Source organism: Aedes albopictus, chromosome 2, assembly GCF_035046485.1.
Source record: "Aedes albopictus strain Foshan chromosome 2, AalbF5, whole genome shotgun sequence".
Lineage (NCBI taxonomy): Eukaryota > Metazoa > Arthropoda > Insecta > Diptera > Culicidae > Aedes > Aedes albopictus.
In genome coordinates this window covers 314192133-314218627 of record NC_085137.1, presented here as the reverse complement: position 1 = coordinate 314218627, position 26495 = coordinate 314192133, and the positions used below count along the sequence as shown (strand labels likewise).

General features: G+C 41.5%; 1 protein-coding gene and 1 pseudogene across 1 annotated transcript in view; one reads left to right on the top strand and one right to left on the bottom strand.

The window, feature by feature from the left end:
• The window catches only part of LOC134288209 (uncharacterized), a 186176-nt gene that overhangs the window by 73009 nt on the left and 86672 nt on the right, over positions 1–26495 (top strand). The gene's annotated exons all lie outside the window — the stretch shown is intronic.
• The window catches only part of LOC134288830 (eukaryotic translation initiation factor 4E1-like), a 39786-nt pseudogene continuing 35465 nt past the window's right edge, over positions 22175–26495 (bottom strand).

Sequence of the window (26495 nt, the reverse complement as noted above, 5' to 3'; positions counted from 1 at the left end):
GTTTCACTGGCGTTGGCGTATCACAGCATATATTTCACGATTGAGTTGAAAACTCGGATTTTGGTTCGTCGACTAATCTGACTGATTTTCCATACATTTCTTGAACTCGCAAAAGCAACCTTGCCACAGCTAAGAAGGGGTGACCGTGTTTACATCCAACGATTTAGTCTTGCTGACGTTGTTGATGGTAAGACATGCCGCCGAGGAGCAATCCGTAAATGGAGCGGACCTGGTTTGGTGGTTAGAACACAAGACTATCACGCCGAGGACCTGGGATCGAATCCCACTCCCGACATACTCACAAAATGTGGGTTCTTCCTTCGGAAGGGAAGTAAAGCGTGGGTCCCGAGATGAACTAGCCTAGGGTTAAAAATCTAAAAAAAGGCATTCCGTAAGGTCATCGAGCACCAATGAGCTAAGGGAGCAACGTTATCCATCAGCCAGTTCGAAGCCACTTAACCCTTTGGTGCCGGAATTTCCACCTCTCTGGATGCAACCTCGCTGGTCTATAACTCGTTTGTGATGGTCGATTTTCTCGGCTGGGCACATATGACCTATCCGTCCCCAAAGAGTTAAATGCTTCATGGTAATGGGTTGCCACAGCAACACACGAATGCCAATGCTCAACCGGATCTCGCTCATCCCATATCGATTGTGCACAGAACAATTGAGCGATCCTCAAATCACCTGGTTTTTGTTGTCATAAGACTCTGTAAACAGATCTCCGTTTTTGCTCATTTCTCTGAGATCACGGCGTCTCATGACGTGCTCATAGCTCGAGTTCTCGGAACCGAGCGCCACTTCAAAAAGAAAATGAAGAAAAATAATTTAAATAAGAAGAAAAAGATTTTGGAAGCATACCATGGAAAATGAAACCATATTGCCAACATGAAGATCAAGGTTATTTTCCTCGAGCCTGTTTCGCTTCAAAAACAGCACTACTCGCTTCACTAAGCCAATATTTAATCATCCCATTGGAAAATTTTCGCATTTCCCTATCTCTAAGAATCCATTGCCAAAAGTGAGACAAATTTATTGAATTGTTCCACTGGCTTTCAACAACAGCGGGGATGTTATCCCAGCGAATATACTCCATCAATGATTCACTTCGTTTAACTCTGACAAACATACAAACACAAGCCCACCCTGCTGCTATAGGCTGGGCACGACCTCCTCCGGGGATGTTGGCGGTAGGTAAGCCAAAAGATTGAAGGTTGAATTTCCCCTTGGCACTGATTTTGTTTAGCTACCTTGCTCCCTTTTACCCATCCTCTTGCTCCATTTTTTCCGGCCTCGTTTCTGCTGGTTGCGGTGGATGTGCGACGCGCCGTTGAAAGCCTTGCCAAAATCCGGAGCCTCAGAGAGTATTGTATCCCTTATTAAAAAAGGTTCTCCTATATCCGAGCTACGTGATTTCGGCACAGTCTCTTCACTTTGAGTCTCCCCGCGCTCCCCCGGCTTCCAGCAGCTTCAGACCAGGTGGAAAAGCGAGAGTTTCAACGGAACGGAAGGTGTATAACTGAATTTTCCGGGTTGGTGGCACACGACCGAAAAACCTGTTGAACTCGAAATGGATAGCGCGGCGATGCGATGATGCGGGCCAAGCTAGCCCGGAGAGCATTACTGGTGGCAGGGGGACAACCACCGAAGGCTGACATTCCCTGAGAGGGAGCATTTGTGTTCTTTTACGGATCGGGAAGCGAAAAATCTCAGAAACGGCAACTCGGCCTTCGGCCCAGCTGTCTCTTGATACAAAACGGTTAGAAATGAGGCACACGGTTTTGCTTGAAGTTAGAAATAGTGAGTGTCTTCGATAGGAATTAAAGACTGCTGGAAACATTTATTTTTTTTCCAAAATATTAGACATAAAATAAAATTGCTGCTAGAAACATGCATGCATGCAACTTAAAGAATATCAATAACACAATAATTAATTCAAACGAACTAACCAATTTCTTTATTCACATCTGTTTTCACAACAAACGAATCGTGTGTCCCATTTCTAACTAGCCCCCATCTTAGACTAGGATGAAAAGGCGATGGAAAAAAGGTGACCCAGCAGAACCTTTACATTGTGAGAAGATAAACACACGCAGCTTGGAAACGATCTAGTTGAGTAATTGGAAAATTGTTTCTTGAATTACAAATGAGCTTACCTTTCGGCGTGGGATATTGGCCAGGGAACCGACGGACGGGAATGTCTTGGCGGTATGTTTTTAGGGGAGCTTTTTCGGGGGCTGATTTTTTCCTGTGATCTTCCTGTGACTGACTCAAACATTTAGCTGTACTCCACTACCTTCGTGTGTCGGTGTCGGTGGACGTTAACGATGAGCTGGAATGTTTTCGACAAAATTATTATTGAAATGGGAAAATTGAAATTCATTTGCCTCAATGATGATGATGGGATGCTATTTTTTCCGGGAGGGGAATCAAACAACGATGTTATCATATTTTGAAGCAATTTGCATATTTCATGACGGTTTTTGGATGTTTCTTTTCAAGCAGAATTTATTTGCTTGAAAGGTTTTTGTGGACCATCAAAAAACAGCCTTAGAGATAATTAATTCTCAAACCTGGACCAGGGCCCATATAGCCGAAACGGTAAACGTACGGGAATTCAGAAAGGCTATACAAAGGGCGTCAGGTTTCAATTTCCGGTCTCAGCTTACTGTTTTATGAACAGTGAACACTTTCACAATTAGCAAACTCCCATTTTTGTCGTTTGTTCTTTTTTTGCAACCGTCAATTGCATGAAGATATTCTTTGACTACGAAAACCATGGAAATTTCCACTACAATAAAAGCGTACAGACATCTCTTCTATTGTTCTGCAGAACAGCTGCGCATTTAGCGACTGAGTTGTGGGGCCCTTCATAAAAATATACAATAATTGTGTATTATCAATTACATAAAGTCATTCAAAATCTCAACAATCCTCCAAAATTTATCTGAAAGCAGCTTCACTTATTCATGCAAGTTCCACAAAGCTCTCACTACAACTCTATGATTGGAAAATGAATTCATACACTTTCCTGCCCAACCGACGAACAGTGTAGGAAGGAAAAATGCAAATCCCCTACGATGCCTACTGGCTTGCTTCTTCTGACTGGCTAGGGGAATCCTTTATCAAAATTACGCTCCATTATAAAAGCATGATTAAATTTGACTTTTCTTTTCAGACGTTGCATCTCCGGCCAACAGCACGGAGAGATGACATTCATGCTGTTTTGACTTTAACAAAGCATGACTAAAAGAAAATCAATGCGAAGGTTTGTGCAGCCATCAAAGAATATTTCATCAATTTAAATTTACAATCATTAAATACAGAAGAAAGTCTTCGAAGGTTCTTTCAACTTGCTGACCAGTTAAACTGATAAAATAATCCTGATGGCGGAAGACAATGCTTAAGTTAAAACGTCTTTACAAATTATGTATTTTCTTATTTTCTGCTTTATAAACTTTAATTTGAGTTACAGATGGTATACACTAAAACCCCAATTTATGCTTACTTTATTTGCGTCAACCTCAATTTACGCCCCTCCATTTATGCACTAATCAGATCAACTACCAAGCGAGCTTCTAAAATACGGCGGAGAAGCACTGGTGAGAGCACTGCACAGGGTCATTACCAAGACTTGGGCACAAATTTCCCGAATGGAGGAGAACGTGCCTCTAGAGCCGACCTACTGATACCTGAAGACTTGGGAGGAGGAAGTATTACCGGAGGAATGGATGTAATATGTTGTGAGTCGCATCTACAAAAAGGGCAACAAGCTGGATTGCGGGAACTATCACGCGAGCACACTACTGAGCGCTGCTTACAAGATACTCTCTCAAATTGTATGCCGCCGTCTATCACCGATTGCAAGAGAGTTCGTTGGACAATATCAGGCTGGATTCATGGGTGAATGCGCTACAATGGACCAGTTGTTCGTCATCCGCCAGGTGTTGCAGAAATTCCGCGAATACAACGTGCCCACACATCACTTGTTCATCGATTTCAAATCGGCGTAGGATACAATCGATCAAGACCATCTATGGCAGATTATGCACGAGTACGGATTCCCGAATTAACTGATACGATTGATCAAGGCGACGATGGATCGAGTGATGTCCGTAGTATCAGGGACACTCTCGAGTCCCTTCGAATCTCGTAGAGGGTTACGGCAAGATTATGGTCTTTCGTGTTTGCTGTTCAACATTGCTCTAGAGGGCTTAGTAAGGAGAGCGGGGATAAACAAGAGTGGAACAATTTTCATGAAGTCAGCTGCTTGGTTTCGCTAATGATATTGATATTATAGCTTGTTAATTGACCAGGGAACCAATTATTTAAAAATCAATTTGAAGTTTGTATGGGAGCAATTTGAGACGATAGTGGAAACGTACATTCGACTAAAGAGTGAAGCAAGGCGAATCGGATTAGTCATTAATGTGTCGAAGGCAAAATGCATGATGGCAAATGGATCCAGGGAGGAATCATCGTGCCCGCCACTTCAAATTTCTATCGACGGTGATGAAATCAAGATGGTTGAAGAATTCGTGTACTTGGACTCACTGGGTGACCACCGACAACGACACCAGCAGAGAAATTCAGAGACGCATGGCGGCTTACTTTGAACTCCGCAGAACTCTACGATCGAATAAAGCTCGCCGTAACACGAAGTTAACTATCTACAAAACGCTCTATGGGCACGAAACATGGACCCTACATGCAGAGGACCGAAGCGCCCTTGGAGTTTTCGAACGGAAGGTGCTGCGTACTATTTACGGCGGAGTGCAGATGGAAGGCGGGACTTGGAGAAGGTGAATGAACCACGAACTGCATCAGCTGCTGAGAGAACCAACCATCGTCCACACCGCGAAAATCGAGAGGCTACAGTGGACGGGTCACATCATCAGGATGTCGGATGGCAACCCGACTTAAATGGTTCTCGAGAGTCATCCGTCCGGTACAAGAAGACGTGGTGCACAGCGAGCTAGGTGGGTCGATCAAGTGGAGGACGATCTGCGGACCCTTCGCAGAGTGCGGAACTGGAGACCCAAAGCCATGGACCGAGTAGACTGGAGACGATTTTTATGTACAGCAAAGGACACTCAGGTCTGACCGATACGATACGATACAATTAACGCTCCATCGGCGTGATTCATATGTATAATGGAAGTTTGAAGTTGTTTCTCAAATTGTCCGTCTCAAGCACTATCACCAGCAGTGTTGCAAAATTTAGTGGGTCCCAGTTATGAGTGTGAACAAGATCGGAAAGCTCGAGTAGAGGGGAGATTTTTTTTTTGGATTTGGCGTTTCAAGGAGGATGTACATAACATGTAGGTATTACAATAAAGTGGTGTTGTACAGATCAATGGTTCCCAAGTGGAGGCCTCCGGCCAAGCTAACTCCTCAAGTACCGAAAGTGCAATTAGAAAGTGAAAAAGATTTTCAGATTTTGCCACTCAAGAAGCATTTATCACAGTTAATATAATGGCGTTGCAAAGTTCAGTGGTTCCCAGTCTGGGAACACAGGCCATGATGATTTCTCATGAACCGAAAATCCGAGAAGAAGGTGTGAATGCTTTTTTGGATTCTGTATCTCAAGGAGCACTAATTGTAATAAAGCGGTGTTGTGAAGCTTAGAAGTTTCCAATCTGGGGTCACGGGCCATGCCAATTTCTCAAAAATCTTAAGTGCTATTAAATATGCCCGAAACGTCGGATGTAGAAGCAAAACAGCCTTTTACTACCCACTCGGACTGCCAGAGCCAAGAAATTCCTATGATGTGTAGAATCCACAGCCATTAAACCACACGTTGGTGAAGTGCGATGAGAAAATGAAATGGTATTCAGATTCTGCGTCTCAGGAAACAATTGCTACAGTAAAGTGGCGTTGTGGTTCTCAAGCTGTGGTCACGGGCCATGCTAATTTCGGAAGAATCGGAAGTCCTAAGGACTGTTCATTAAAGAAAGTGGACATCTGTTTACCAATAGTTTAGAGTTAAAACTAAACAAAAAATTGTGAATTTTTGATCAGTGTGTAAAAACATTGTTCACTTCGGCAACACACTCAAAGAAAACGGAAAAAGTAAGAAATTTCGAGCGATAGGTCGTATTAGCGTTGCGACTAGCAGATTAATTCTGCACAAATGGTGTTCCAAAAAGTTGTCGTTTCGAGAATTGGCTTACTAATACACCGCCACTAATACACCGGGACCGCATTTTTTTAAATCTAAGCAGGGGTCAGATGTGCCGGATGATGTAGGGTACATCAGAACTGAAAAATTTGGGAAAAAGTTTTTAGTGTGGCAAGCCAATTGTTCATGTGGCTTAAAAAGTTCTTCGTATTTCACAACGGGAACAATCAACGGTGAAAATAACAGAAAGGAATGCATCAAAAATCGACTTCTACTTATCTACCGAAAACATACGGGCATTTAGGTGGATCATCCGCTTATTACGCTTCTTCTACACTAGAGATGCTCAAGACGGAAAAGTCGATTTTGTCGAAAAATAGCAAAATCCACAAAACTTCTCTCAACAGCGTCTTTTGGAAAGATACTGGACAATAATTAAGCGGCATCTTAAGAAAGATGGAAGAGAAGCAAGCTCTGTTGATTGATTCAAAAAAATTTGGCCTGCGGCACAACGAAAAGTTACGGAGAAAGTTGTGCAGAATCTAATGGGAGGTATCAAGAGGAAACTCCGAGCGTTCTTCCGAAAAGTGAAGTAAATGTTCAAACCCACGTGAATTTGGCCACATGTATGTTGATTGTCATTTATAAAAAATAAACTTATGAATTTGTTCGAAAATACATATTTTCTATTGAAAAACAGGTGTCCACTTTCTTTAATGAACAGTCCTTAAGAGAAGGTGTGAATGCTTTTTAAGATTCTGCGTCTCAATCCCCTAAAACACCTCCGAGACCCCTGGGGTCTCCAGTTAGCCTAGTGGTTAAGGCTATGGATCGCCAATCCGGAGACGGCGGGTTCGATTCCCGTTCCGGTCGGGAAAATTTTCTCGACTCCCAGGGCATAGTGTATCATTGTCTTTGCCTCACAATATACAAATTCATGCAATGGCAGGCAAAGGAAGCCCTTCAATTAATAACTGTGGAAATGCTCAAAAGAACACTAAGTTGAAGCGAGGCAGGCCAAGTCCCAGTGGGGACGTAGAGCCATAAAGAAGAAGAAGAAGAAGAAGACCTGTTGAAATCCTTTGAGAATCCCAAAAACGCCCCTTTGACCAACTTAAACGCCTTTGCGACCCTCTGAAACACCCTGAGACCCCCTAATATGTCACTGAGCCCTCTTGAGACCCCCTTAGAACCCCTGCAACCACCTGAAACCTCCTGAAAGTCCCGAAAAATAATTTCATTTGTTCTCACACTTTAAGTTGTTGATAAATTCGCAAGGCCCGTGACCATAAATTGAAAACCACTGATATTTGCAACTTACTGAAGATAGTCTTTCTTGAGATGACCAATCCAGAAAACATTATCACTTATCGAACTTTTTTTTCTTGGGAAATACTTGGGGTCCGTGAACCCAGATTGAAAACCACTGAGTTTTGCAACACAAATTATTTGTAACCAGTGCTCCGTGAGGCTTGAATCGAGAAAAATACCTTTTACACTTCATCCTCAATTTTATAGTTTTTGAGAATCTCGCGTGGCCCGTGAAATCATATTGGGAACCCCTGGGCTATATTCCAGTAAGCTAATGCACAGCCTTTGGTCGAATCCGAAAACATTTTTATTTCATCGTAACACATTAGACGTGTGCGCCGAAGCACGCCACAGGCGGCGGCGTATATAGTAATTCAAGGCAGCAGCGGCGGCTGCTTCACAATTAGCGTGATTTTTTTTTTTATTTTATTCTCGGAATTGCTACTGCTAGACCTCAATAAACGCAATATAAAATTGATTTGTTTTCTGTATCAAAACTACAGTTTTGCCTACCTTATGCAAAAGGTTCGAACGTCAAGAAATCAGGGGTTTTAATAAAAGTACTTTATAAACCAGAAATTTCTCAAATTTACAAAAAAAAAGTTTTCCCAGAAATTCATCTAAAAATTGCATAAGGATTTTCTTCAGGTTCCAGCTATTCTTTCAGAAAATTCAATTCCTGCAGAAATTTCTTAACAGATTAACAGCTCATCTAACGATTATTTCACAAGTTTCATCAAAGACTCCTCCAGTTATTTTTTTCAGCAATTTCTCAAGAGATTCTTGCAGGTTTCTTCAGAAATTCAATCCCTTGGAATCAATACAAAGTTTCTTCCAGGCATTTCTCTGTACATTGCTCCAGGGTTCTTTTCAGTACCGCCTCCGCGAATTCTCTCGGGCTTTCCTTCAGAAATTCCTCTAGACTCAATACTCAAGAGATTCTTCTAGGGTGTTTCCCAGAAGGTCCTCAAATATTACTCCGAGGCAGGCATCATAAACTTCGCTTGGGATTTATTGAGACCATTCTTTAGGAATTCTTTCAGATTTTTTATAGAGGATCCTTCAGGAATCCCTTCACAGATTCTTTTTGGAATTTCTTCATAAATCACTTCAGTGTTTATCCCAAGAAATTACACTTGGAATTACATCAAAACATGTTACGGGTATAAACATTTGTTACAATTATAAGACAGAATAATTGTTTAATGTGTTCAAATTTTAATATTCGTACGTTCTTTGTGCTATATGTTGAATTTTAACTTGTAAATATTACCCTAGTATTAATTAACATTTATAAGGTTCTGGCAGGATAGAGGCCAATGAAGTGCAATCCTATTTCGATTGCCAACATTCAGGCCATTTCGCCGCGATTAAATACTAGAGACGTAAACCTTTCCTTGACACAGACTTCAAGTCACAGAACTCTAGAGATAAAACCCGAAACGGAATGCCCGATTAGGATTAGTTTTCCTAGACAAAACCAAGCTATGAACACAGCGACAAATGCTGTGAACTAAAAGGCAAACTGCCAACTAATATACAAATCCAGGATGACTGATGGACACAAACCCTTACATGAAACCTCGTCATCCTGTGATCGGAAGGAGTTATCCATCTGGATAACAGGGCACATTTATGTTATGTGTTGTGTTGCGTCAATTTGTGATGTTCCTACTTTGTGCATTTGTAAGGTTCTATGTGTATCGTGATATGTTAATCCTTTGTAGTAATTAATTTCTTTTATTTTTGTAACAAACATCCAGCTTTCCAGGCAGTCTTTCAGAGATTGCTTAAAAAAATCAGTTTTTTGTTGTTCTTTCAAGAATTTTTCCAGATTTGCTGCTAAATTTCCCTTCGAAGATTCCTCTAGGGACTACTATAGAAATTGCTCCAGGGGGTTTTGTTCACTCGAACCTTGTAAAACATTTGCAAGAAACTTTATCAAGAATTTCTTCAGAAGTATCTCCAGGAATTCTCACATGATTTGCTTCAAAACACCCTCCAGCAGTCCATTCAGAAATTTGGTTGAAGATTTTTTCAAGAATTCCACTTCCTTTGTCTGCAATTTCTACATGGGCTTCCGCATTTTTAAGGAAGGAAGAAATTGCTCCAAGGTTTAATTCTGAAATTCTTCAAGCGTCTCTCTCTCTCTCTTCTTGGCGTAACGTCCTCATTTGGGACAAAGCCTGCTTCTCAGCTTGTGTTCTATGAGCACTTCCACAGTTATTAACTGAGAGCTTCCTCTGCCAATGACCATTTTGCATGCGTATATCATGTGGCAGGCACGAAGATACTCTATGCCCAATGAAGTCTAGGAAATTTCCTTTACGAAAAGATCCTGGATTGACCGGGAATCGAACCCGTCACCCTCAGCATGGTCATGCTGAATACCAGTGCGTTTACCGCCTCGGCTATATGGGCCCTATTCTTCAAGGGTCTAGGTCTATATGGGCCCTTATTCTTCAAGGGTCATCTCTGGAAATACCTCCCTTCAGGGATTTTCTCAGAAACTCCTCCAGGAATCTTCTTTCAATTCCTGAGTTTTTCAAAAATACCTTCTGGGAGCTACTTCAGAGCCATTCCAAGCATTTCCTTCAAGTATATCTCAGGAATTCTTCTATGAACTTTTTGGAGATTACTTCAAAAATAAATTGCTTTTGAGAATTTTGTTTAGGAATTTCTTCATAAATTTTCAAAAGTTTCTTCTTGGAATCTCCAGAGATTGTTTCAAAAAGAAAAAAAAAATCCTTCAGGTAACCCTTAAAGAGTTATTCCAGCATTTTTATGTGATTTCATAAAGCACTCCAATAAAAACAATATCTGAGAGAATCACTAAAGTAATCCTTATAGGAATTTCAGAAGTTATTTCTGAAGGAACCGCAGGAGAAAATATATAAAGAAACTTTTAAGAAATTTGTTTAGTCACTCCTGATTAATTGACTCCTGTAGGAACCCTTGAAAGAGTTTTCGGAAAACTGAGAAATTTTTGAAAATTCTGAAAAATTCCTGAAGAGAGATCACAAGGAATCCATAGAGGAATTTCTAAAGGAATCGTTTTGTTTTTTTTTTTAAATAAATTTCTATTTATTTCCTGTAATTATCTTTGGATATTCTTAAAACACTCTTGAAGGAATATCTGAAAGTATCCCAGGTAAATAACTGAAGAAATTCTAGATGAAGTTGCTGAATATTTTTTTTCTGGAATTTCTGGAATCACTCCTTGAGGTGGAATTCTTATGAGAATTTATTAAGACATATTCCTGGAGAAATCCTTTACCAAAATAATTGCAAAATTTTCTGAAAAAATTCTCGAATTAAGGCGTAAACGTATTTTCAAATAAATTCCTGAAAGAATGTCTTGAGAAACACTTAAATTCCTAAAAAATATCATGAGAATTTTTAAAGGAATTTTGTATAAGTTTCGAGGAATTAATTATGAAGAAACTTCTGAACTTTTGAAAAAATCCGAAAAAAAATCTTAAAAGTTTCCTTGGAAGTCCTGGAAGAATTTTAGATGAAATACACGAAGGAGTACCCGGAGGAGCTCCTGGAAAAATCTTTATGAATTTCTGCGCAAATCAGCTGGAATCATAAAAAATATAATCATATTCGGAAGGAATTCCTTGAGTTTTCCACGAAGAAATTTATTGAGGAATTCCTGAAAGAATTATTGAAGGTACTAGATGGTTTTCTGAATGAACTACACTAGTTTACAGCATTTTTGAACTTGATAAGCTGATGATCATTTTTGGTGTAGAATCATGCTCTGAGTTCGAAAACGCGAAGGAAAAAAATTACAGTAGAACGGAAATTTTTTCGACTTTCCATACAAGGTTGATGATTTGAAATCGATTTTTGTTCTATTTTTAAGCAAAGTTGCTCAGTTCACACATCATTCTTTGTAATCAATGATCCGATTGAGCTGATTTTTTTTGTAAGTTGCCTACATATGATATGTCAAATAAACGTTGAGAAAGAAATTTTAAATTGTTTTTTTTTATTCAAAAAAAAAATACATTTATTCATATATTTTTGGAAATTTCGCCAAAATTTAAGGAGATCGTCTCTAAAACTCACCAATATCTGGAATTTCACCAATCTGACCCAAGACCTGCATTCAGATGATCGAAAGGTATTATATTCAGCTTTCAATTTATGGAAAAAGATTTAAAATTGGTTGAACAAAACGCAAGATATTTGAATTTAAGTAAATTTCATATTTTAAAAAGTTGTAAAACTCGATATTGAGCTAAACTCAAAAACTGTTCTACTTGAAATTCTTCGAAGCACGGTTTCGAAATCAGCGCTAAATTGTGCTTCAAAAACTTTGGTCGTTGACAGAAGTTCACGACTTTCGTTTTATTTTGTAAACTAGTGTTACCGGAGAAATTTCTGAAATAATTCATGGAGGAATTTCTTAAGCATGGAAGGTTTTCTAGAATAATTTCAATAAAATTTTTGGAGGTTTCTCTTCCGGAATTTCTAAATAAAAGTGCTGGAGGAGTCTCGGGAAAAAAAAAATCATAGACAATACTTGAAGGAATCCATGGAAATTGTATGAATGTCATTTCTAGAAGAATTCCCGAAAAAGCATCAGGATCGGGAATCAAATCATTCGTCGTTGAATAGGCAATTCAAATGCCATGAGAATTGTGAAGAAGTCTCCATGAAAATGGACGGAAGTCCTCTAAGAATGTCGTACGTAACACAATATGTAAGCGAATGTGCTTGTAGACCTCATAGGAGTACCGCCAAGTATAATGTCTTAATAATAATTATACCTTAGCAAGAAAAATGTACGGTCAACCAACTTTAAAATGCTCACCAATACACCCAAAAATGACATAATATGATATGATATCGATTTTTTATACCAAGTAAACAAAATTCCACCCGCAAACACCAGAACTACGCATTATTATCTTTCCATATTATTGATCAATTTCTCTAGAGTAGTACCGGCACTGTTAGTGCCATTCGACATCCAACCGAAGTTCTCCATATTAAATTCCTTCCATTTCAGTTTCGCCCTTTGTTGAACACCAAGGACACGCCACCATTTGCTCTATATGATCTCAATCCGTTACGTTTGGAAGCAGCGGCAATGGAGCTTTGTCCTGAAACCCTTTCCTTTGACACTGCCCCTCCATCACATCGTCCGAAGCAATGTTCCTCCCCAAAGTGTCATCCAGCCAGTAGTTGTTGGTTGGTGGCACTTTGGCAGCAATGAACAATCCACTTCGCATGCACGTACCTAGACAGACGAACATATTCCACCATCAACCCATCCAACCAACCAACGTGTAGAGAAAGTCAACATTCCTGGCTGGATAAAGTCCGGGAGGAGAAATCCACTTAAATTTTCGCTTCCTCTCCGCTTGGCTGTGTGCCGGACGAAGTGCCAGTACGACGACACACGATGTATGTTCTGCTAGCTTACTTCCGCTCAGTTTATCGACTATAGTATTCGCGGTTCGGCGAAGCTTTAAATTCCAGTAGATTTCTTTACAAGGTTTTTGGACTTAATTCTCATAGAAACACATCAACGTTAGGACTATAATTTCAGTTAAAATATTTCTAGGATCTTAATAAACACTAAAATTTTCAGTTAAGGGAAAGTCCAGATCCAACCCTGACGTAGCCATTCACCAGCTAAGGTCTCTGTATGCCTTAACACGGCGAACGGAGGGGTCAGAAGGCGAACGCTTCTCTCATTCTCTCACACTTTCACGTGCTGCACCCCTTCCGTCACTACCGCCGACTACTAACGCCACTTTCCCTAAACGAGGTATTCATTGCAAAGTACCTACCGGCGACACCCACCCCCCAAGATGCTCCTCTCGAGCTCGTTTATTGAGCGGAAACAAGGGCGTATGAATGTAGAGTGGTTCCTCTTTTTCCGTTGACTTTTTTCGCCGAGCGACGCTGGCTGTGGGCGCGAGTGGTGGAGAAAGCGGGTAGCACTAAAAGTGGGTGGGAAATAAATTCAAACTACGAACGAGCTTGCGGTGTGGAATGGTGTGGAAAAAGACGACGGAAAAGGACGACGGTGACAAGTGTAGCTACTGGTGGTGGTCTCCTCAGCAGATGTGCCCAACTGTTGCATTTGCCGCCTGTTGCTTTAATTTCGAGAACCAGACTGCTGCGTCCCTTCGTCGGTGTTCTTTTGCCAGTCTTGGTGTACCGAGAAGGGTCATGGGTGTACTTAGGACTCCTAGGAGTGCGATACATACCTATTTTTATTTATTTAACATCAGCTTTAAGATAAGACATAATCAACAATAGTACGCCATAATACTCAGTTTGTGGTTGTCGCTCTCCATACTGCCTTCCAGTGCCAACTGGATCAGTAGCAAACACCAACTTTGCAGGGTTGTTGTCAGACATTCTTCCAACATGCCCTGTCCGCCGTATCGTTCCAGCTTTGGCCACCAACTGGATGGTGGGCAAACTGTAGTGCAGCTAGCTCGTGGTTTATCATTCGCTGCCACACAACGTTCTCCTGCCTACCGCCGATGATAGTCCTTGAACGCAGCACCCGAAAGCTCCTAGTGCTTGCAGGACCTTCTCGAGTATGAACATGTCTCTACCGGTCATATAAGTATTTTCTTCATGGTGCATTTGATTAACCGATCTTCTGCCGAGATGAACTAGCCTAGCGTTAAAAATCTCGTTAATACAGATAAAAAAAAAAAAAAAAAACCGATCTTCTGGAGCCCGTAGCAGGCCAGACTTCCACTGATAATGCGTCTTCGTATTTTACGACTCATACTGTGTTGTCAGCCATCAGTAAGGATTCGAGATAGACGTATTCCTCCACCACCTCGAAGGTATCCCCGTCTAGCGTGACATTACTACCTAGACGGATCCGGTCGTGTGCGGTTCCGCCTGCCAGCATGTACTTTGATTTGAACACATTCACCAACAGTCCAACCTTCGCTGCTTCGCGTATCAGGCAGGTGTACAGATCTGCCAGTGTTCTAAATTTTCTGGCGATATTGTCCATGTCGTCTGGAGAGCACACAAACTGTCCGAATTTTATAAAAACCATTCTCCGGCTCGTCGCATTACAACTTCCAGAGCGATGTTGAAGAGTAGGCATGAGAGTCCGTCACCTTGTCGCAGTTCCCGGCGAGACTTGAATGAACTGGATAGTTTACCCGAAATCCTTACGCTGTTCTGCACACCGTCCATCGTTGCTCTTATCAGTCTGATGAGCTTCCCGGAAAAATTGTTCTCGTCCATGATTTTCCATACATGTAGTTCTGTGCGGTCAATACTGTCGTATGCCGCTTTGAAGTCGTTGCGTTGGGACCTGGTTTTCACGGCATTTCTGGAAGATCTTTTCCGTTGTCGGCTTGATAACTACCCACGAACTCATTCGTTTGAGGTGAGAGACAAAGGAAGATGATTTTTGTAATTATTATTAATTGAAGACGCTTCACCACAGGGATCTTTTGAAAGATGATCTGGGATAGTAGATCGGTTTCCCAGATCCTGATTATCAACCGGTGCAGACAGGTGACCAACTTTTCTGGGCCCATCTTGATGAGCTGAGCTGCGATACTGTCCTTACCAACTGACAACCAACAACTTGAGCTGGTGAATGGCATCCTTAACTCCCCTCAGCGTGGGAGTTGACTCATTTCCTTCCTCTGCTGCATTGACGTAGTCGTTTCCTCCGTTGCCGTGGTCTCCCGTGCCTACGTCCTCTACGCCATTTAGGTGCCCGACGAAATACTGCTTCCACCTTTCGATCACCTCACGTCCGTCCGTCAAGAGGCCTCCGTCCTTATCCCTGCATATTTCGGCTCACGGAAAGCCGTTGCGGGATGCGTTAAGCTTCTCTTAGAGCTTCCGTGTTTCATGAGAGCGGCACTACAGTTCCGTTTTCTCGCACTCGGCTTCTTCTACGCGGCGCATTTCCCTCCGAAAGTGGCGCGTCTGCTGCTTCTGCTTCTGATTTTAACGTTCCACGTTCTGTCGGTTTCCTTGCTGCAACATTACCTCCCGTGCTGCGTTCTTACTATCTACACTCCTCGTCGAACCATCCGTTTCGTCGACTCCTTTCCCCGTACCCGATAGTGCTCTCGGAAACGTTGTTGATGGCTGCTTTATTGTACTCCTGCAGTCCTTCGTCTGGTAACGCTCTCTCGAAATTCTGTGCGTATGCTGAGGCAACATCCGGTTGCTCCAGTCGCTCTAGTTTGTACCATAAAAGTTGCCGGTACCGTACATTGTCGATGACGGAAAGTTTCGGACGCAGTTTGGCCATAACCAGGTAGTGATTAAAGTTGATGCGAGCGCCATAAAAGGTCCTGACGTCGATAATGTTGTAGATGAGCCATCCATCAATCGCCAAACGTGTTCGATTTTCGATTCCATCTGCTGTGGTGATCTCCAGATGTTACGATAACGGATGAGAAAGGTGGCCATGTTCTTGGAGGCAGCGAATCGTTAGGTCGTAGGCCAGCAGTTCCACTTACTGAGTTTCCAATCACAAGTACTCTTTGTTCGTGGGGTCACTGCCGTTAGTCTCAGTTCGGATTATTATGTTGCTGATTTTGTGTTGCAATTCTTTCTCGCGGCTGGATCGCAGGACCGGACACCAAACCCCTACTTTTCGGAGGACGATAGCTTAGAATCCTTCCCTTGAACTCGGACGTCAATCAACCGCACCTTACATAGGGAAAGGACGGCGTTATGAGCTACTGCTCCTGCGGAGAATAGATGCTCAGGTTTGCAGAAGCTCAGGGAAGAAGCGTTACAGGGGACTTTAAAGGGTCGTTTTTATGGGGTTTAGAGGGTATTATGCGCTGTACAGAGGGCCCGAGAGGGTTCCAGGGAGTTTTTGAATGCTTTTCTGATGGTCATTTTTCATTGAATTTCATTCATTATTCATCACTCACATCTCTCCAGAAGTTTCTTCAGAGATTCTTCCAGAAGGATTCAGTGATGCCTCCAGGAGATCCACCAGGGATTCCTCCAGAAAATTCTTTAGGGGTGCCTCCAAGAATTTAAACATTGATTTTCTTTTGCAGAAGATCTCTCAGGAAGATCTCGACTGGAATAAAATGAAGGATCACTCTAGGATTAAGAAAGAAATTATTTCAGGAGGATTCAAGGATGCCTCCTAGAGATACATCAGAGATTCATCCAGAAGATCCTTCAGGATATCCCATTGGAGATCCTCCAGAGATAAGTCGGAGAGTTCTTTCATGGATTCTTTCTGAAGTTCCTTCAGGAATTCCTACAGGAGTTTCTTTAGGAACAAGTTCAAGAGTTTTCTCAAACATTACTCCAGGAGATACTTCATGAATTCCTCTAGAATTTCAGCAAAAGATTTCTCCTGACGTTCTATAAGGAGACCCTTCAGAGATCATTACAGGAGTTCCATCAAGTATCCCTCCTGAAATGCCTTCGGAGATTCCTCTTGGAATTCCTTCGGTATGCCTCATGAAAAAAAAAATCAGAGATTCTTTTAGGAGTTATTTTGGGGATTTCTCTAGGAGTTCTTTCAGATATTCCCACAGAGGTTCATCCAGGGATTAATTCATGAGTTTTTTCGGGGATTCATGCAGTATAGAGTTCTTTCAAAGTGTTTTCCAGAAGTTCCTTCGGTGATCTCTCAGGTTTTTTGTTTAGAGATCTTCCCTATAGCTCCAGGAGGATTCAAGCATGCCTCCAGGTGTTCATTAGGAATTCCTTCAGAAGTTCCTTAAGCCATTTCAACAGAAGTTCGCTCAGGTATCCTTCTAGAAGTCTCTTCAGAGATTATTTCAGGATAATGCATAGATAACTCCTGGAGACCCATTTCAAGAATTCCGAGAAAAGTTCCTTCAGGAACTCCTACAGGAAATCTTATAGAAATTAGTCGAGGAGTACTTTTAGAAATTCCTCCAAGAGTTTCACGGACTCTTGCAGATGTTTTGTTTCAGAAATTGTTGAATTTTTCAAAGGATTCCTAAAGAAGTTCCTTCAGAAATCTCTCCAGGAGTTCCTTCAGAGAATCTTACAGGAGGATCCAAGGATACCTCCAGGAGATTTCAGGGATTCCTATATAAGTGTTGCTTCTAAAATTTCTTCAGGATATCCTTAGGGGATTCCTCGAGAAGTTTCTATAGAGATTATTCCAAGAGTTCTTCCAGGGATCGCTGCTGGGATTATTCAAGAGTTTTTCCAGGAAGACTCACGGTTACCTCCAGAAGTTACATCAAAGATTCCCCTAGAAGCTCATTCAGGAATTCCTACAGGAGTTTCTTCAGGCAATCTTGTAGAAGTTCCTTCAATAATTTCCGTATGATTATTATCAGGCATATCACTAGGATATTATTGAGGGATCTTTTATAAAGTTTCTACAAGAATTCCTCCAGGATTTCCCTTCTGAAATTCCTCCAGGAATATGTTCGGGGATTCTTTCTAACAATCCTTCGGAGATTCCACGTGGAAATCCTTCGGGGATACCTCCTGCAAATCCTTCCCCCCAAGATTCCCTTTGGAAGATTCCGCTGAATATCCTTCGTAGATTCCTACCGGAATTCCTTCGGGAATTCCGTCTGGAATTCCATCAAGGATTTTTCCTGTAATATCTTCTGGGATTCCTCCTGACTTTCTTCAGGGTTCCCCTGGACGTTCGAGGGTTCCTCCTAGAATTCCTTCAGAAATTCCTCCTGGAATGTTTCCGGTGATTCCTCATTGAAATCCTTCGGGGGTTTGTCCTGGAATTCTTTAGGAGTTTTCTTCTGGAATTCCATCGAAGATTCCTCCTAGAATTCCTGCTGAGTTTCTCCTACGATACCTTCGGAGATTCCTCCTGGAATTCTGTCGTGTATTTCTCCTGAAATTCCTTCGGGGTTTCCTCCAGAATTTATTTGATGATTCATCTTAAAATCCCTTCCGAGAGCACTCCAAGGATTTCTCTTGGAATTTCTCCAGGAATCTTCCTGGATTTTTTTCGCAGTTTCCTTCTGGAATTCAATCGTTGATTTCTCCTAGAATTCCTTCCGGGATTCCTCCTAGAGTTCCTTCGGAGATTCCTCTTAGAGCTTCTTTTGGGATTTCTCCTGGAATTCCAATGGGGTTTCCTCTTGAAAGTCCTTCGAGTATTCCGCTTGGAAATCATTTGAAGATTTCTCTCAGAATTCTTTCAGGGGTTCCTTCTGGGATTCCTGTAGGGATTTCTCCTATAATTTATTCGAAGATTTCTCCTGGAATTCCTTCAGAAAGTCGTCCTGAAATTCCTTCGGGTATTCCTTCTGGACTTTCTTCAGGGATTCCTCCTGGATTTCCTTCAGTGATTCTTCCTAGAATACCTTCGGAGATAACTCCTTGACTTCTATCGGGGATTTTTCCTGGAATTCTTTCGGGAATAGGACAGATAGGCGAAGTACTAGATTTGTAGTAATGAGCTGAATTTTAGTATGGTGAGAAGGTCAATTCTCCGTTTCTGCAATGAAAAGGTGCAAAAAGCGTTGGTATTATGATTCCTTGCCTATTTTGATGCTGTTTGAGCAAAACTTTGGGCAACAGTGTTGTTGTTTTCTCCATTTCTTGCAACACAAACAACATAGTTATCCAAAGTTTTGCTCAAACAGCATCAAATTTGGCAAGGAATCATAATACCCAAACTTTTTGCACCTTTCCATTGCAGAAACGAAGTATTGACCTTCTCACCATACAAAAATTCAACTCATTACTACAAATCTAGTACTACACCGAACGTGCCCCAATCCTCCTTAACTTCCTTCGAGGAATTTCTACGGGAACTCATTCTGGAATTTTTTCGGTGATTCCTTTCGGAATTCTTTTGGTGATTCCTCTTCGAATGTCTTCGGAGATTCCTCTTCGGGAATCCCTCACGGAATTCCTCCGGCAATTCCTCATGGAATTTTTCAGGGGATTCTTCCTAGAATTCCTTCAGGTTTCCTTCTTGAATTCTTTCGGTGATTTCTCCTAAAATTCATTCGGATATTCCTCCTGGATCTCGTTCGAGGATTCTTCTTGGAGTTCCTTCGGGAATTCTTCCTTGAGTTTCTTCGGGATTCCTTCTGCAATTGCTTCTGGGATTCCTCCTGGACTTTCTCTGGAGATTCCCCTTGGAGATCTTTTTGGGTTTCCTTTTGAAAAACCCTCGAGGATTCCGCTTCAAATTCCTTCGGAGATTTCTCCCGAAATTCTTTCGGTTGATCCCCCTGGAAATCCCGCAGGGATTTCTCCTGTAATTTCTTCGGGGATTCATATGGGGATTCCAGCAGGGATTTCTACTGTAATATCTTCGGGATTTTTCTCTGAAAATTCCTTTGGTGATTCGTAGAATTCCTTCGGAAATTTCTTGGAATTCCTTCGAGGATTCCTCCTAGAGTTCCTTCGGGGTTTTCTTCTGAACTTTTTAATAGGGATTTCTCTTGGAATTCGAAAATCGGGATTTCCACTTGAAAAACCTTCGAGGATTTTACTTTGTGGAGATTTGGTCAGTTTTATGTTTTGAAATGTGTTGATTTTTTTCACCGAAAAGAGAATCCTCCTGGATATTGTTCATTTCTTCCTCCTAAAATCATTAGGAAATTCCTTCGGAAATTTGCCCTAGAATTCTTTTGGTGATTCCTGCGTGATGTTTTTTTTGCGGAATCCTCCTGGCATTCCTTCAGGATTCTTCCTGGATTTGCTTCTGAAATTCTTCGAAAATTCCAATCAAGGATTTCTTCAGAAGTTTCTGCAAGGATCTCTCTAAGAGAGATTCTTGAACCACCAGAGAGCAGAAGTTCCTTTAGAGTTCCATACAGAAGAGATTAGTTCAGAAGTTTCTTCATGAATTCATTCAGTAGTTTTTAAAAGGCTCCTTCTGGAATTCCTTTGGAGGTTCCTTCCATAAATCATAAATCTGATGATGATTGGTGTCAATTATGTATCTCAAGAATCAGACCACATAGAAGAATTTCGTCTTCGGCAAAGCTGATCAAAACCGTATGAGTAATCCGATGTTATCGCCAGGTGGCACTACGAATTCCAACTATTGTATAGTTGATAAGGAAATGAGGAACTAGTTCTAGGTTTATCCACTGGGTGTCACTAGCTAGACTTGGAAATTGTGAACTTCAGTGTCTCGAGAATCAGACCAAACAGAAGAATTTCGTCTTCGGCAAAGTTGATCAGGACATTAAAAGATATCCGATGGTAAGCTATTATAACCTCTATTTATCCGCTAGTGACTGTCTCTAATTCCAAACTTCTGCATCTCGAGAATAAAACTACGTACAAGAATTTCGTCTTCGGCAAAGTTTATAATAAGGAAATAAAGAGTAATCCGGTGATGGACAAGTCGTCAAGAAGCATATGACATGCGGTGGGAAATGGCGAGGACAAGAGATTCCAGGATGTCGATTCACCATTTCGCCGCTCAAATTTTAACTGTGTTCTCTTTAAAATGAGCTCAATTTATGCATACTTTTTAACAGTTAAACATGGAAGTGGAAACCAACGAAGTGAAACTGGGACCCAAATCTTACTACAGTTTGTAACACAACCCTTGCTACACCACCAGCATCACCACACGTTCAGAAGCAGCTCCAAAGTGAGACAAGACCATTTTTTGCGGTCTTCACTTCCCTTTTACCTCCAGCTCCACAGCAGCAACAGCGCCATCTGAAGCAACCAGCAGACGGACGGAGCCAGACGCGGCGGATGGTGTGTGCACCGTTTCGGTCGTGTCACCTCGATTTCCGCTCTTTGGTTTCATCCGTCCAACCAACCAACCAACGGCACAGCTTTCGGGGAACACTTTTCCCGGATTCCGAGCGTGATTGCAAGCGTTCGCTCGTTATGGGCGGTGATTCCTTTATCCTTCTGCTTCCTGTCCTCTCCCCCTTACCCTTCACGATCGGCGACAACTCCGTGCCACGGGGCGGCTCTGCTGGCTGCTGTGGCCCGAAAAGAACGGGAAGGTATTTTTCATCAATTTCAGTTTTCAGCGGGCTGGCAAAAAAGCGAGTGAGCTCCACTCCGCTTCAACGCCCGAACTGCAATTGATGTTATAAAGAGCTTATGGTGAATGGAGTTGGTGTGTTCTCTGGTAAATGTGCCGTGCATATGAACGATGAAAGCTTTCCAGCTCCAGCAGCCAGCAGCCAGTCAGTTCCAGAGCAGTGTGGAAGGCTGGCTGGAGGTTGCCGTTGATAGAACAATGGGCAGATTATTAAATAGTTCTGCGCTTTTTAGAGCCATTTTAAAGCTTCTCGCTCGCGAATAATAATGGTACCATTCATGTGCGGGGCGGGTCATTTCGGAAATGGAGATTGAATGAAGCGAATTATTACTACTTTGGGATTTGAAGTGTGTTTTAAATATTTCATGCAAGGTTTCTGTGGTTTGGAACTGTGAGATGAAAATTGATTATTGCAGAAAGTATCGTATTTGGAGGAAGAATGCTTCACTAGCGATATACGCATAATTGCCTTTTTATACGGGGTTCCAGTTTTACACTGTGTAAAACGAAGTCTATCGTAAGATATGTCAAAAATTGCTAGTCGAATGCCGATAGAATCGATGCAGTTCCGATGTGGTTTTTTTATGAGTTGCATGTTTGTATTCAGGGCCTAGATGATGATGATGATGATGATAGTTCTCCATTCATTGTAGCACGGTACTAAGCCCGATAGCAGTGGGCTGTCCACCCAATGTGATTCGATCTAGCAAAACATTATAATTATACTCAACTTGATTTTTTTAAATCAAGATCATATAATTATATATAGTGCAAGCCATCGCATTGGAGGATGCCCCAATGAATGTGAAGAAGAAGAGTTCACCATTCTCTACATAATGGTTTTAAAGGGAATTTGGCATCTCCACTCTTCCAACCATATATAATGTATCGACTGGCGGCTCTGATAACCCTCCTCTTAACCCCAGAACTGGTTGTGTTATATTTGCATTATATTATTGGTATGTTAGCATTTGAAAGACGGTTATTCTATTACGTATACCAGATTTTGAATTTGGATGGAATGTAATGATCGAAAAAATAAAGTATTGTATACGTGAATAAAAAATATTTACCTTTTATCGTTGAAAACTTACTATTGCCTTACAATGCCTCTTCGATGAGACCCAGAATCGTATCTAGCCAGTACTTGTCCAGCTCCTGATGCTACGACCGTGGCACATCCACCAGCCGCGGCGCTAGTTACTATCGTCTTCCCGCATCGGACGGATGTCCTTCTTGAACAAAGAGTAATCGCTACCGACCTTGATGTCGTTGGCCGGGCTCTTGATGTGATTGTACAGACTCCAAAACTCTCGACTTTGGAAAAGCTGGTCACCGTTCAGGGTGTTTTCCCGCGATTTGGTGCGGTCCGGTTCCTGGTACCAGAGCGTCCAGGTCGACTGCAGCGGGTGCTTGATCAAACATTCCGGGTCGACGATGACTCCCTGGTCGGCATGGTTCTGCTCGGTGTTTTTCGTTTGCTTCCTCTATTTCTCCGAAGTATTAGTTCCACACGCCATTCGTCCAAATGAAATTCCTCAGCACGAACAAAATATGACAGTACAATTTAAATACGTCCTCGCGCGTGCACAGCTTGCCGCGCCTAGACAGCCTATACTCGATTTCTGGTTGATTAAGGAACTTTTCGCTATTTCCTTGACATCCTTGGGCAAAGAGTATCTTCGTGCCTGCCGTGAAAATATGCACATGCAAAATGGCTATTGGCAGAGGGAGCTCTCAGTTAGTAAATGTGGGAGTGCTCTAAGAACACTATGTAGCTGCAAAGCAAAGAAGGCTTTGTTTCACATGGAACGTCACACCATAAAGAAGAGACCGACATCTTTTTAAATTTTACACTTCTAATGGGTAGTACGCAGATGGCAAGAAATTTCTTGGCCTATCTCGATGTGTGGAAAATTCAGGCAAGGAGTCGCTCAAGAAATAATGAAACGTCGCTTTATTCCGGATCCTATTACGGAGCTGAAACGAAACGTCAAATCAAATGGGGCTTGCTGTGTTAAATTTCTTGACCATTCCGGTCACGGAATGTTGTAATGGTTGAGGTTGTTGTCTCGCTTGTTGTCTCGCTTAGTCTCCGTTTGTCTAAATATTTATGCTGTTAATTAAGTTTCTAGAACGCTTAAATTTGTGGAAACGGTCTTACATTCTTGAATTTTTCTGTGTTTCTCCGATTTCGTATCAATAAATCTTAATAACTACTCAGTTTTCGTTGATAAACCTGAAAAAGAATTCGACGTGCCGTGGCAAAGACGTATATTGCAAAGAGTGCTCGATATGCATATACACGGAGTTAGCTTTATACATTGTGTGTGCTGGTCCGTGTGGCAACTCATTCCATATCGCATGTGTTGGAATGACCAAAGATCAGCAGCGAGGACTATCTCACACTCATGGATCCGTGTGGCTTTGCAAAGGATGTTTACCAGCATTTACTCAATGGAAAAATGGTCAACAAACATCATCTTCACCGCCAGATACAAAATCGATTGATTCGGAGATATCTTTGTTGAAATCGCAAGTGTCCACGATAATGGACAAATTGCAACAGATCGCACCGCACAATACTGCTTCCGCGAACGTAAGTCTGCTTCATTCCACTCCGATCACAAGTGCTGGGATTATACGTGGAACGTACACGAGCCATACGAGTGATAGCACAGCTCAAACACAGCCGCATGAAAAACAGAAGATCACAGAATCAACAATAGACGACTGGTTCTCATTACTATTGACAAACATCGACAGTTCCACCTCCGAAAAAGTTGTAGAAACGATGGTGCGCAGATGTCTAGGTGTCCCGATTGATGACTGCATGAACGTTACGAAATTGGTGTCGAAAAGGATGGACTGCAATTTATTAGACTATGTTTCATTTAGAATTGTTCTGAAGTCAAGATGGAAAAGTTTAGCAATGTGTGCGTCGACATGGCCCAATAAAATAAAATTCCGTGAATTTCACAATCGCTCGATCGACACTTGGAAGCCCTGAAAGTTTTTCTCTGTTATGTTTGTATTGCAATATGCTAATTTTATTTGTCATTGTAGTTTTGTGAAATGACGATTGTTCGATTGTTATGGTAAATAATCTGTTGTAAATGAGTAAAAATGTATAGAATGAAATGTATCGCAAATGTAGTTATACTTAATTTTAAGCAGTCTGTACAACACACAGTTGAAGACGTTGAATAAATAAATAAATAAATAAATAATGCACTGAACGAAAATTACTTGAGTGATTCCGTTTGAAGTGCATACCTCGCATAAACCAGCATTGAAAAAGTGAGTGTTTGTATATTGAATGATTTATTTTTTCTCTTTTCAGGTAAGATGCTTGGAAGCATTTAACTTATCCACAATTTATTTGATGTTATGAGAAAATCGTAAGTAGTGCTATATATATCAAAATATTTGGAAGGCTTTTGAAGATACTAAACAGTTATCGTACAGTTGCCGTATTCAGTGAAAAAATAACCCTAACTAAATCTGTGGATAACTGACACTGTGTAAGACTGTAAGTGGAAGTCAAAATACGCGAATCTGTGAAACGATATGCATTATAGAACAATTAAAAGACTCAAATGAGATCCCGGTCGAACTTCTTAAGCACGGAAGCGAGCAGCTACATAAACCAATCCACCAGATTATTGCAAAGATTTTGGAGGATGAAGAATGTCTACATGGCTGGATGCAATCATATGCCCAATCTACAAGAAAGGGCACACACAAGATTGTGCCAATTACAGAGGGACTATCCTTTCAAATTCGGCATATAAGATATTGTTGCGTGTCCTGTTCAACAGACTGGGACCTCTTGAGGAGTCCTTCGTCGGCGAATACCAGGCTGGTTTCCGTGAGGGCTGATCAACGACGGATCCAATGTTTAACCAGCGAATGATCCTAGTTATATTTCTGGAATACAACTTGCAGACTCACCATCTGTTCATTGATTTTGAAGCAACATTGAAACTAAAAAGAATAGCCTATGTTTAAAAAAAGGAAATGATTATGATTAGATACTGTTACAATGGAGAGGAAGAAAAAAGACTAAAGTACCTGTAGATGCCATGTATTACAAAAGCAATGAAAATATTAAGAATGCCAAAAAAGGGAAACCATAATTTCTAAATATCAACAATTTTTACGTATTCAGCATGACCATGCTGAGGGTGACGGGTTTAATTCAGGGTTGGTCCAGGAACTTTTCGTAAATAAGCTGAGAAGCAGGCTCAGTGGATCGATAGGTCGGCACGTTCTCCTCCATTTGGGTAATTTGAGCCATAAAGGCTCAGTGGGACGTAACGGCAAGAAGAAGACATCGTGACCCTTCCGGCCTAATGATCATTCGCCATAATGACCATTAGGCTTAATGACCTAAGGGCTGAATGCCCTTCGACCGGATGGCATAACACCTGGAACAATCATCACACGGTCGTACATGCTCTTCCGCTTTGCAACCCCCCCCTTCCGTTACCAACCCCCCCTAACGAGAGTGCGAAAAAATACTCTTTTCGTTATAACTTTTTTGTTTTTCAATATTTTTCGACCAAATTTTGACACAATAAGCGGATATCCTTCTATTTTAAGGATTTGCTAGGGATTGTTGGAATGGCCACCTGGTTCCGGAGTTATTCCGGAATCAAAATGGGTCATTCGATTTGGCCATTTTGGAAAAAGTAAATTTTCGATATAAGAGCCGTTCAGTTTTCAGACCTAAGTGCACTAGAATGATAGAAAAAATTGTCTAGAAGTCCATCCCGGTCACTACGTGCCTTGGAACCCGTTTTACGGATGTTCCGGGGAACCGGTTCCGGGGTCAATTTTTGAATATGATTCAATCCCATCATGCGACACCTCAAACTTCATGATTTTTCAAGATGCATCATTCTGTGCTGTTTTGGCGTTGTCTGAAATACTGTTGGCCATTTTGGAACCGGTATTCGGATTTCCCGGGAATCGGTTCCGATGGTTCCAGGGTCCAATTTTCGAAAATAAACAAACACCATCATGCGACATATCAAACTTCATGATTTTTCAAGATTCATCATTCTGTGCTGTTTTGGG